This window comes from Rhinolophus sinicus, linkage group LG17, assembly GCF_036562045.2.
Source record: "Rhinolophus sinicus isolate RSC01 linkage group LG17, ASM3656204v1, whole genome shotgun sequence".
NCBI classification, from domain to species: Eukaryota; Metazoa; Chordata; class Mammalia; order Chiroptera; family Rhinolophidae; genus Rhinolophus; species Rhinolophus sinicus.
Window position 1 is genome coordinate 26295250 of NC_133766.1, and position 11331 is coordinate 26306580.

Below are 11331 nucleotides of genomic sequence, written 5' to 3' on the forward strand. Positions count from 1 at the left end.
ATATTGTCTACAGAAAGTATGCACTAACATTCTCCCTCTGGGAACTAAATGGAAAGGAAATTCTAATAGGAGGGCTATTAAACTTCCCCATTAATTTTGTGTTACACCTTTTTAGCATTTATTAATAATATTAGGAAGATTCAAAGATCTGTTCTCTTTGGATTCTGTAAAGCATTTATGGAAATGAGATTTCATCGGGGAGAGTGAATTGCTGAAAATCAGAAACGAAAAAAGCAATAGATTAAAAGGGAATTTGCTTTGGTAATAAATATGGTAATGGAGTTTCCCCCTTTTATTAATGGCATGGAAACATTTCAGGAAATATTTTAATATTGTTTTCCCCTGTAAGAATCTTAGTTCAAATATTTTTTCTTCCACCATTTAATGACAGTGATTTTCACCTTGCCTTTGATTTTGCAGTTCTTGAAAGCCGTGCATGACCTCTGTGAAAAGCAGGTGAGGTTTCCATACTGCTGGGGGCATGGAAAAAAAATGGCACCTCTGGGAGGAGTTGTGTGGGTGGGCTACACACACTGATAGGTTGGTTTGTTGATTATTACTGCAAGACTGCAGTGAAATGTTTAATTTCTTCCATTCCATTTTATTTGAGATGGATTCCAGGGTTCTCAGACTATTTCTTAGGTACATGTGAGAAGTACGGTGCTTAAACACAGGAGTGTAAAATGTTGGTAGAACAAGAGAACAAAACTTACTGAACACCTAGCAAGTACTGGGGACTATGTACCAATACTTTTATATATCTTTTTACATTTTGATTTTGATTCTCACAGTAGACCTTTAAGGTAGGTATTTTTATTCTATGTTACGGACAATAAAACTTGCCCCAGGTCACATAGCTCGTCAGTGGGAAAACTGGAATTCATTCGCTCATTCATTCAACATGTTGCTTTTTGGTACCGATTTTGCACTAGGCATAGTGCTGGGCTCTAAAGTTCAACAATAGTGACTAAGACAGATGTTCATCATCTAGTGGGGGAGAAAAGAAAAGAAGCAATTATGACAGAGAATGAGAACTGGTTGTGAGAGAACACAGAACACCTCACTTTGGGTGGCCAGCCTGGCTGGGGTGGGATTTAAAATCCAGGAGTGACCAGTTCCAAATCCCATTGTTTGTCCCCTGTGTCCTGTGGGGTCCACTGAAGCAGATGGAAGATTTTATGGATCCCTTGGGTACTGAGGCCCCAAACCACAATAACTTACAGTTTCTACCATGCATCTCAGAACAGAGACCCTTTGGGCCTGCTGTTTCTGGGCTCACTCCAAAAGTGTCATTCAGCCTTTGGAGCCCACAAATCTATAAACCCCCAGTTTTAGGTAAATGAAGATCCTTAGCGGTAAATGTGAGTTGGAATCAACCTCAGCACTGGAAGCAGTTGAGAAGAATCTTCTAGGGTCTCTCTTGGGATGCTCATAATCCCTGGCAAAACAAGGATTATTGTGCCCAATATGGCTTGCCTGGGTCTGAGTGAAAAGCAAGCAAGCCACCATTCAGATATTTCTAGTTCTCTAAAGGAAAACCCATTTGGACCTCTCAGAGTGGGCCAGAAGTATCTCTTAGCAATACATCATTAGGGCAAATGAACAAAGCTATCCTGATCAGTCAATTGTTGCACAGAGAATAATTTCCCTGGTGGGCTGCTAAAATCGGTGTCTCTAGAAGCTTAGAAATCAGAATTGTTTGTTTTGTTGTAAGAAGGGGCTCATCACTATATCAAAAAATTTAATATTGGGCTGTCAGGCACTAGTCCAGGTGGGTGGGGAGGTTTGACCTGAGCTCAGGTAGAATGGGCCTCTGGCCTTCCTCTGCCATCCTCTTTCTTCCTTTCTTTGTGTGTATCTCTCTTTTTCTCTCTCTGCCTATCTACACATGAGTCTCTCTGTATTCTGCTCTGATTCCCTTTGATTCATTTTTGGGATATCTTTCTTTTCTCTTCTGATTTACGTCTTTCCCTTATTTAATCATTGTCTGTATCTTAGGTTGGGTTCCCCCTAAAGCAGAGACAAAGCTGAAGATTGGTGCGAAAGTGAGTAACCTGAAAGTCTTACAAGGGAAAACTTGTAGGGAACTATGAAAATGGGTGTGGGGAGGAAAGGAAGCCAAAGCAACATGGCAATATCAAGCAAAGTCCCAGGGGGGTAACGTTGGCTCAGTTTAGAGGGGACAGGGTAGATCACGCTGGAAAGTCATTCCTAGCTGGGGCAGGCACAAGGAGCTGGCGTGTCTGTTAGCGGGATGTCTCAGTCGCTGGTCAAGGACTTAACCCGCTCTCTGGACTCAAAGGCAAAGTGGGCAAAGTAGGCCAGGTGCTGGCTGTTGGGAGTGAAAGCACATAGGCAGCTGGTGTGCCTGCAAATGGAAAAAGGCCGTGGTGGAGCAACGATAGCGTTCACAGCAGTGTGAAAATGGTCTGTGCATACTCTTTGTATTTGTGTCATTTATTGAGATGTTTTATTACCTTTTTTCTTCAAAAGCAGATGGGTTAAATGTTTCATGTGTGTGTTTTTTTTTAAAAACCCACAAAATTTATTGATGTGTACAGTGTTTTATCTTCAAATTTCAGTTATTAAGTTTTTTATTTGGCTGTCGCTTCACAGCAGTGCTTCTCTGCGTGTGGTCCTGGGACCAGCAGAACCATCATTATGGGGGTACTTGTTAGAAATGCACCCTTGGGTTCCCACCCAGAAACTCTGGAAGTCTGACTTAGAAATCTGGGTTTTAAGAAGATCTCTGGTGTTTCTGCTGCTTCTTAAAGTTTGAGAATCACGGCTTTATGGACTAGGAAATTGTTACAGAGATAGGAAAAGGAAGAGGGAAACTCACATTTATTCAGTAGCTACTTTATGTTAAATAAAGTCCTAAATACTTTATATTCATGACCTTATTTATTATGACTCTTACCTCCTGTGAGGTAAATATTGTAAGCCACATTTCCACTAAAAGTGGAAGTCAGGAAAGTAAACTGACTTGCCTAAAGTCATATAGGTAGAGTCAAGGTCAGGATTTGAACCCAGGCCTGACATTAAAGCCTGTGCTTTTTCTAATGCATTGTGCAGTATTAAGAAACGAGATGCCTGACAGAGGCATTCACAATGTAAAGTAGAGATAGGTGTATAGCCTTGGGGAAGACACAGTCTTGCCTGGGGCTCTGGCAGTGACCCCCACATGTGCATGTCCTGTACAGCAGAGATCATCAAGTAGCAGTGGAGAAACAGGGGCAGTGCAGGTCAATACCACAATGGATGTGAGACAAGAATCTCTTTCAAATATTCTGGAGAAAGTTAATCCTGAAAGGAAGTTGGGGGAAGCTAACTAGCTTCTGCTATTGTGAGAGTAGGGGCTGTTCGAATGGCACGCGTTTAGCTTTGTAATAACAAAATAACAACAGTGTAATTGTGTGCTAGTGATGGTGGAGATAAAGGTGGTGGTGATAGTGGAGGTGGTAGTATTGGTGGTGGTGGTGATGGTGGTGGCTATAATGGTTGACATGGTGGTGATGATGATGGTTGTAATGGTTATGGCAGCTACCTCGTACCACACTCTCATTAAGTACTGGTTATTGTATTATAATAAACTTTGCATGTATTGTCTCATCTAATCCTGTAACAAGCAATGTGAGGTAAGGGGTGGAGGGTGCCACTACCACCGTTCTACAGATAAAGAAACAGAGGCTTCTGAAAGGCACACACTTTCCCAAATTTAAAGCGCAAAAGCTAAAATGGAGTGATCTATGCATTGATAATAAGGGTCCACCTAAAAGAGTACTTACTTTATACCAAGTACTCTGCTTAACAGTTCAGTTAATCCTCATAAGGTCTTTATTAGGGAGATATCATTGCCTAATAGAGATAAACATAAACACAAGAGGTAAGTGTTGTCTTGCTCACAGATCTATAAGTAGCAGAGCCAGGAATTGACCCAGAGCTCACATCTGACCACTGAACTGTGCTCTCTCAGCATACATTCAGTGGGGACTGGAATCTTTGCAAGATTTCATGACAACTTACTGGATTTTTTTGGTGCTTCCCTAGAGAAATTGTTGCAGTTCCTGACTATATGAACCCTTGGGAACATTTGTTCCCAATTTTCAGTGGCGTCAAAGAGTTGCATGTGTTTGCCGTTCTTTACCTTTCCACATTTGGCACATGCAATTGCACTTATCCAGTCCAAATTCCATACTAATTGACTGATTGAAACAGGATTCTATTTCAAGTTTGCTTTGTAATTGAGCACTCTTCTCTGGCCATAGCGTCAGGTCATCCATATAAAAGAAAAGACAAATCTTGAAGTCTTATCTCTTTCTGAGAGAGTAAGGATAATTTGGCTCATTTTGCATCCTACTAGAGTAGGTTCAAAGCTAAGCTAAATTACAAAGGGCTCCAGCTGTCACTCTGGAAGGTGCCTTTTTGTACATCCGTTTGGAAAGGATTTGTTCCCGTGGAGGCTTCTATACCTTACAGATATTAAATGCTGCTTGAATGGGTGGGCTGGGACTCAGAAATCTTTTCATCCCTGTAAGATTTTCCTTGTAATTGAGGTACCCTTTGATAATGTTTGACCTGTATTGACTTCTCCTAACACCTCTGATTAATAATCCTACTGTTACAAAAAAAATGTGGATGCTGTGTCTTATATGAGCAGTAGTTTGAGAATAGTGGTTTAGCAGTGCTACTCAAACTGTTGTCTTTCAACTAGTGTTGGTCTAGAACCAGTTTGTTCCTGGTTCCCAAGGAGATCCAGAGCTCTCACCATAATGTAAATCTGCTAGGTAACAAAGCACACTGTTTAGCTCAACTGATATGTTTTCATAGTAAGACTTCCTTGATGAAGGAAGACTGCACCAATTTACAGTCTGGTGTAAACACCTATGTTCTCACAGGCCAGTTTAAAAAAAGTTTGAAGTCTAGCTACTTTGCATAGCTTTGGTTTCCTGCACAAAATCTGGAACCAAACTGCCTGGGTTCAAGTCTTAGTTCTGCCACTGGGTGATTTGAGGTAGCTTACCTAACTTTTTTGTGACTCAGTTTCCTCAACTATTAATTGAGAATGATATTAGTACCTACTACTCAAATATGTGAGTATATATGGGATAGATAAATATATCAATAGTAAGACTATGCAAGTGTCAATAACAACAGTAATAGCAATAACAACAGCAATAATTATATGAATGAAACAACCAGCACGGTCCTGCAGGGCCAGTTAGAATTGTGACTCTCCTTTGAACTGAGATAGTTACAGAATGGTTGAGTTAAAGAAATGAGAGAATGGGGCCAAGGCTGAGCTTGTAATTGATAAGGATGTGATCTCCAGAGTTTTAATTGTTGACTCTCCAAATTGCCATGCTTGCCCTCATCTATCTCTGAAAATGAGAGGGGCTCCCAATTAAAAAGTGACCAGGGTTGGGGGAGGGAGGAAAATGGTTATCGCTCATTCCAGTGGTTTTGTTCAGTTGAGTGCAAATTGTGAGCTCCATGAAGATGGTATTTGTTATTTAGCAGGCACTCTACAAATATTTGTTGAATGAATAAATGAATGACTACAGACATCACCAGAAATGCAAAATTATTCAAAATGTGGATGATTTAAGGTCTATAAATTAGCACGCTCTAAGATATGAAACAAAGAGAGTGACTTTACAAAGGGTCTACTATATATTTGTCACTCTTTTAGCACTGGCTCAAAGTAGCCTTGCCAAGATTATTGGGCTTTTGTCCTTTTGTTTAAAAGATCATGTGAAAGCTGAGCTCCAAGCAACTCATATTTTATGCATCACAGTTACACTCTCATTACATGTGAACAGAACTGAAAGTCTATTTGTCAAGTTTTGCTTTGGGTCCTAGAATCAAAACTTTGAACTTTTCTCCATGCAACCGAATACTGTTTACTTATGATGCTGGAAAATCATGGCCTTCAGAAGCCATGGGAAATACATTTTAAAGACTCCTAAAATCAAGATTTCCAGGAATATTTTATTTTAAAGAAGGGCAGGACGAGAAGCTGGCATGTTGTTATTTGTCCCCACCTACTTTCCCCAGTGGTAAAAATGAAGATTGGCAGAAAATATTGGACTCACCTAGAGACTGGATCCAGATAATTTAAATTAAGAAAGCAGGCTACTTTTTGGAAAGCTGATTCTAATTTTAGTTATTTCCAAAAATATATTTGATTTTGATTAGTGGCAGAATTACAGCACTAATATTACTAAAGTTTGTTGCCTATACTCATAACTGAAAGAAATGCTAAATTTCAGTTAAAGTTAATGAAAAATGTAATATTTTTTTTCCTGCCAAGATCACAGACCCCTGGAATTCTATTTATGTCTCCCTTGGTGAGGGGTCCATGGATCCTAGGTTAAAATACAGCTCCTTCCAGAACTAGAACATCCACAGAAGGAGGGATCAGGGGAAGAAATTCCCCAACCTCTCTCTTCCTTTGTCCTCCAATCTCATGCACTCTTTTCCACTGACTGGAATCAACTGGTAGCCAGAGAGCGAGGGAGTCTGGATGATGTAGTGCAAGGAATCAGACCCCTGTGGCACAGAACGGGGCAGGGAAGGTAGACAATGAATCGTGGCTGGGATGTGGAGTGGGAGGGAGGGAGTGAGGGTGAGGTGAATTGGTGGTGTTGGCACACTGAGAACACCCAACACAATCACCACAAGACTACTATGTGGCTCTCTCTTGAGCTTCCATACCAGGAAATGGAAAGCGATGAGGGTTTTGCCTTCCTAATGAAATTTCGTTGAGAGTAATGTTTCCTAAAGTGACCTTCTTTGGAATATGCTGGGAAACATTGCAACATCTAGCCCACATTTTGGTTTTGGAGACTCACAGTACATCTAAAAGCAGCCTATTAAAAGCTCTGGGAAGATATGCAGTGATGAGACTCTTTTGAAAACTCTAATTTCCCCAATTCGTGTGCACACACACTTGCCTCATGGCCCTCGTATTAACAGAGCTTTGCAGAACACCAGTTCGGACATGCCTGTTTAGAGTACTGTAATTTGTATTCATAGGCAGCTAGCTGTCAAAGCTCTTTTACATTCCTTATCTTGTTTAGCCTTCATAGCATCCTTGTGAATTAGAATTTTGAGATTTAGAGAGGGTCCATGCCTTACCCAAGATCACACAGCTGCTTATTGGTAGAGCAGGATAGAAAAACCAGTTCTGTTGGTACCCTATAAAATAATAAACCCACTTTTTTCTCCCTAATGCTTCAGTCTTCGGATATCACCCAAATGAACCCAGTTGTTGACTTTGCCCCTTGTGGGGTAGCTCTGAAGGTAACTAAGTCAACAGCCTCTGTGACCTTGTTATGTCTTCTGGCTCAACTGCATCAAGAAGCTTTTGATTTTTGTAGAGAAACTGGCGGGAGCCTTGGGAAGAAAGGTAGGGCACCATGGATTGTGTGCACCCCGAGGGAGGGGCCCCTGCCTAGGCGAGCATTACAGTTCTGGTGGCATCTGGCGAGGACACAGTGAGAAGGTGAAGGTGGCTGTCTGCAAGCCTGAAAGAGAGCTCTCGCCGGGAACTGAATCTGCTGGCACCCTGATCTTGGACTTTCCAGCCGCCAAAACTGTAAGAAATAAATGTCTGTTATTTAAGCCAAAAAAAAAGAGAAGGAGAAGGAGAAGAAGAAGAAGAAGAAGCTTTTGATTTTTGATATGAGCCCAGAAAATGGTTTTAAGAAGGAAAGAAAAAAATCATTCTGCAGTTTTTCTTACGTGAAACAACTTTCTCAGTAGGAGAGATGTTTCATCCCATTCCTATTTCCAAGCACTTTCCTACTTTTGGAAAGTGACTAGTCTAGAAGGAGAAAAAAATGATCTGATCGATGTAAGCACACAGATTGGGGACTAACATGTTTTTGCCCGCAATAATAATGGGCTTTCCTTAAGGGGGCAAATGTTCACAGCAAAGACTATGTCCTGGAAGGATAGAACATTTTCATCTATTTGATTCTCTTACAGTCTTGAGAGCTAGGTGGGGTGATCAGGGCTTAGAGAGGCTATATGGCTTGTCCATCTGGTAAGAATGAGAGCTAGGACATGTGATTAGAAGGCCAGGATCATTCAGGCCAGGGCTCTTTCCACTCATGACACTGCTTTGAACTTTCAATAACCAGAGCACAATAATGGTGTGTGATTTTTGTCTGTAAACCTGTGAGGAATGGCAGGTGGGGAGCTAGGAAGTTTTGAGCTATGTTCTAAACGGAAGGAGAGGCATTATTAATAGAAAAGGAAGTCAGGCATGAGTCCCGAGATACACTTGGTATACCATGTAGGGGATCGGAGGTAAAGGCTTGCACTTGGCTATCCATCAGAATAAGCAGGCACCTAAGTGGTACAGAGGCAAGAGGAGAACGCAGGGCCAAGGGAAGAAGGTCTTCAGTCATGATCTGCCACCAAATAGCCATAAGAGCTTAGGTTAGGTATGTGGCCCCTTTTCTGCCTACTGCACCATTTATAAAATTGGTAAGGGGGGTGGACCACTAGACTGTATGCAATGTACGGTACTGAGGTGCAGGTACAGAGTCAGAAAGATTCCTGACTTCATGGAGTCTAGAGAGAGCAGCAGCCAATGGAATAATAGGAAAGTGTGTGATGAGTAAACAGTGTTGTTCTAGAGGCCTTTAACTTCAGATACCAGCTAGTAAGGATTCCCAAAGAATTTGACACCGAATCTGAGAAGAAGGATGAATAGAAGGTAGCTAGGTACACGAATGATGGTGGGGAGTGGAGAGAGCAGTGTTCCAGGGAAAAGGAGCAGAATGTGCAAATGCAGAGACACAACCGTTTGAAGAATTAAAAGGAATTAGCTTGAGATGAGGTGGGACAGGATTGGTGGAAGGCTTTGTTTTCAGCTCCTTCCTCCTGATTTACATATCATTTTATTGAATTTTATGAATGGGCAATATATGTGCACCTAACACTATCCCAAAGGTATGAAAAACATAAAATAGAAAATATGTCTTTCTTCTCCTTTGCCCCCTCGCCGTCCATTTCTGCTTCTGAGACAACCATAGGAACCAGTTTCCTGTTAATACTTTCAGGAATATTTCATGAATTTATAATCATATAAATGTGTTTCTCTACAGATGGCAATATTTTATATACCATTATTGCTTTTATTACTTAACTATATATCTTTGATTTTATTACTTAACCACATTTTTTCAAAGTCCATTGTTTTTAATGGCCAATCTGAGAGGTAAAAAAGTGGTATCTCATAATTTTAGTTCTCTTATTACAAGCAAAGTTAAGCTTCTTCTGGTATGTTTCAGAGCATCTCTATTTTGTATTCTGTGAAAAAAAAATCTGTTTACATATTTGCAAATATTTTGTATTGCTTTGCCAGGACTTTTTATATATCAGGAAAAGTAGCCTTTTGTGATATGACCTTCAAATACGTTTTTCCTAGTTCTGACTTTTTTTTTTCTTTTTGCTTTTTATGTGTTTTTATGACAGCTTTTCTTTTTTTTCTGGTAGTCAAGTTTGTTAATAATTTTTCATGGCTTCTAGGTTTTACATAATGTTTTAGGAAAACTTTATTTTTTCTAAGAAAAGGGTCTCATATTTTATTTCAATAATTTTACGAATTTATTTCACGTTTCTAATTTTCTTTTCTAATTTTTTAAATTAGGGAATATTGGGGAACAGTGTGTTTTTCCAGGACCCTCAGCTCCAAGCCAAGTCGTTGTTTTCAATCTAGTTGTGGGAGGGCACAGCTCAGCTCCAAGTCAAGTCATTCTTTTAAATCTCGTTGTGGAGGGCACAGCTCACTAGCCCATGTGGGAATCGAACCAGTGACCGTGGTGTTAAGAGCACTGCTCTCTAACCAAGTGAGCCAACCAGCCGCCCCACATGTTTCTAATTTTTACTCATCTGTAATTTCTTTTATTATAAGATATGAGTTAGAGACCTAAATTTATTTCTTTTTTCCTGATGGCATCCACTTTTCTCAGCATGACATTTTATAACCTACCTGTTTCCCCCCTCACGTTATTTAAAGTGCCACCTTTATCATGTACCAAATTCTCAAATGTATTTGGGTTCATTTCTGGATTTTCCATTTGACTCATTGATCTGTCTATTCCTGTCCTGGTGCCACATAATTTCAATTTCAATTTCTGTAAGATATATGTGTTTAATATTTGGAAAACTTAGCATCTCTTTCAGAACCCTTCTGCCTGTTCCCTCCGTCAGGGAAACTTTGGATGGAATAATAACTGGTTTGGTTTTCTTTTGTTTCATTCTCAGGTCCTGAGATCTAATGTTTCCCTTTGGTTCTGTCTACCTCTGGCTGGTTCCAGGAATTACTGGATTTCTACTAATGAACACTCTATTCTGTTTTTGATCTGCTTTTTCAGAGTTTGGGAGGAGGGATTGGATGCATTATTCGTGGTAGAGCTTTGACTGGAATCTAGGTTTTCCTGACTCCAGTTCAGGACTTAACCACTATGATTAGTACTATGATGACATCTTGTATTATTACTACTAATGTCATCATCACCCAACCCCCAGAACTCCTATTAAAATACACGGTGCCAGGCGCTGTGCTAAATATTTTTAATATGTTATCCATTTCATCTTTACACAGTACCCAGAGGAGATGGAATGTGTTTCTCTATCCATACATAACTGTTGGTGGTCACTACTGCATGCATTCCACCCCCTAACACGTTCCCTTTATTGGCCTCTTTCCAGCCTCTGACCAGGAGCCCAGGCATCCAGACTTCCTAGTGCTACAGCAGACAAATTGCTGTATGAGTGTGTTTTTATTTCCAAAGTTGTAAATTGCACCAAAATAGTTTTTATACAATTTACAACGTGTCTGACAAGTAAACAGATTGTTTCTGCCAAATCCTGATTTTTAATTGAACCTGTACTTGAGTGGGGGGCACAATTAATAGCCCTACCCATGGGGGCATAAGGCAACAGTAGAGGCATTTGAGAATGTCTCCTGGGAAGGCCAGGGGTCAGAGATCCCACAGTTTTCTGGATTTGGTTATTTTTGGAAGTGTCTCTTAAAGGGCTATTGCAGGGGAGTTGAATTCATGACAGCCATTTTGATAGCAGGCAAGTAACAAAGCAGTTCTGTTAAGCCACAGAGCTGAACTTGGACTTAATTTGACACTAACGGACTTGGTAATCCCTAGATCACCTAAGTTTGTTCTCCGCATGCCTGAAAAGTGATTCTGCACACAAAGAGAGGACTTCCCTATCTTGTTGGGCATTTTGCTCAGAGATGGCTTATTGGAGAATGAGGATGTTTGGCATTTCACTGATCGAGTGAGAGATGCCAGCACA